A 2,500-nucleotide genomic window follows, 5' to 3' on the forward strand; every position below is an offset into this window, starting at 1 on the left:
ATTGTCGTACTCAGGGCTGACTGGTGGAGAAGACTAGCCACTGGGGTGTTGTGGTGAGGAGGAATCTGTGGAATCACATGAGGCTCCTGCCTAGGGCTCGCAACCCTAGTATCGGTCGTGGAGTGGCCTACGCAGCGTAGCTGATTGGAACCTGCCAGCTACAGGCTGGATTTGTGGTTGAAGGCCTCTACGACGGTGCACCCAGTGGGACTGTGATTTGGCTGGCCTGTGGCCGGGGTAGACTCGTCTAGAGAATCTAAGGATTCATCGTGAGGCCACGAGAAGAGGACCAGGGCTACTCATCGTGAGCACCGTGGAGCATCCCGTGTCTTCGGAGGAAGACAAGTTATTGTAAATAAGAAGTGTAGTAATAGCAACCCCGCGTGTGACTGTTTATATGTTTATTTATGGTGGTGGAATAATTATATATTTAATTCAGTGCAGTTTTATCCTTCCCCTTTAATTTACTTGCGTTACGGAACACACCCCTTGAAAGCCACTACTAACTTGGGGCCGGATACCCAAACTCTAATAACATCAGAGAAAGAACCCAGTTGCGACCCAATAGGGCCGTAACAGTCACTGTCACAGGTGGCCACTGTCACAGGTGGTCACTGTCACAGGTGGTCACTGTCACAGGTGGTGGTCACTGTCACAGGTGGCCACTGTCACAGGTGGTGGTCACTGTCACAGGTGATGGTCACTGTCACAGGTGATGGTCACTGTCACAGGTGATGGTCACTGTCACAGGTGGTGGTCACTGTCACAGGTGGTGGTCACTGTCACAGGTGGTCACTGTCACTGGTGGTGGTCACTGTCACTGGTGGTGGCCACTGTCACAGGTGGTGGTCACTGTCACAGGTGGTCACTGTCACAGGTGGTCGCTGTCACAGGTGGTCACTGTCACAGGGCGCCACTGTCACAGGTGGTCACTGTCACAGGTGGTCACTGTCACAGGTGGTGGTCACTGTCACAGGTGGCCACTGTCACAGGTGGTCACTGTCACAGGTGGTCACTGACACAGGGCGCCACTGTCACAGGTGGTCACTGTCACAGGGCGCCACTGTCACAGGTGGTCACCGTCACAGGTGGTCACTGTCACAGGTGGTGGTCACTGTCACAGGTGGTCACTATCACAGGTGGTGGTCACTGTCACAGGTGGTCACTGTCACAGGTGGTGGTCACTGTCACAGGTGGTGGTCACTGTCACAGGGGGTGGTCACTGTCACAGGGCGTCACTGTCACAGGTGGTCACTGTCACAGGTGGTGGTCACTGCCACAGGGCGTCACTGTCACAGGTGGCCACTGTCACAGGTGGTCACTGTCACAGGTGGTGGTCACTGTCACAGGTGGTGGTCACTGTCACAGGTGGTCACTGTCACAGGTGGTGGTCACTGTCACAGGTGGTCACTGTCACAGGTGGTGGTCACTCACAGGTGGTGGTCACTCACAGGTGGTGGTCACTGTCACAGGGCGTCACTGTCACAGGTGGTCACTGTCACAGGTGGGGGCCACTGTCACAGGGCGTCTCTGTCACAGGTGGTCACTGTCACAGGTGGTGGTCACTGTCACAGGTGGTCACTGTCACAGGTGGTGGCCACTGTCACAGGTGGTGGTCACTGTCACAGGGCGTCACTGTCACAGGTGGTCACTGTCACAGGTGGTGGCCACTGTCACAGGGCGTCACTGTCACAGGTGGTGGTCACTGTCACAGGGCGTCACTGTCACAGGTGGTGGTCACTGTCACAGGTGGTGGTCACTGTCACAGGTGATGGTCACTGTCACAGGTGGTCACTGTCACAGGTGATGGTCACTGTCACAGGTGGTCACTGTCACAGGTGGTGGTCACTGATACAGGGCGCCACTGTCACAGGTGATGGTCACTGTCACAGGTGGTCACTGTCACAGGTGATGGTCACTGTCACAGGTGGTGGTCACTGTCACAGGTGGTCACTATCACAGGTGGTGGTCACTGACACAGGGCGCCACTGTCACAGGTGGTCACTGTCACAGGTGGTCACCGTCACAGCTGGTCACCGTCACAGCTGGTCACTGTCACAGGTGGTCACTGTCACAGGTGGTCACTGACACAGGGCGCCACTGTCACAGGTGGTCACTGTCACAGGTGGTGGCACCGTCGCGTGATACCCATCACAATGCCATCCTCGTGCGGAAATGCCAGGACGAGACGCGTCACTCAGCGGTGGCACCGGTGGTCCAGCAGGCTGTGACTGGCCTGGCTGCGTACAGTGTGGCGGGGCTGTCCGTACTCACCTATACCTGTGCTTGCGGGAAGAGATTCAGCTCCTGGGTCTTATATGAAGCAGTGCTGGATTACATTCCTATACTACTCTCACACGGAAGATGTGCCTCTAAGTATGTGGTATGTCGTTGTCATGTCTCCTCTTTCTCTTAGTACGCGTTAATCTCGCGGCGTTGTATGGATTCTCCTGGCAGGGTTGAGCTTCAACACTCGGTCCCCGGTTTTCAACTCCAGTCT

The sequence above is a fragment of the Procambarus clarkii genome, chromosome 19 (genome assembly GCF_040958095.1).
Source record: "Procambarus clarkii isolate CNS0578487 chromosome 19, FALCON_Pclarkii_2.0, whole genome shotgun sequence".
NCBI lineage: Eukaryota > Metazoa > Arthropoda > Malacostraca > Decapoda > Cambaridae > Procambarus > Procambarus clarkii.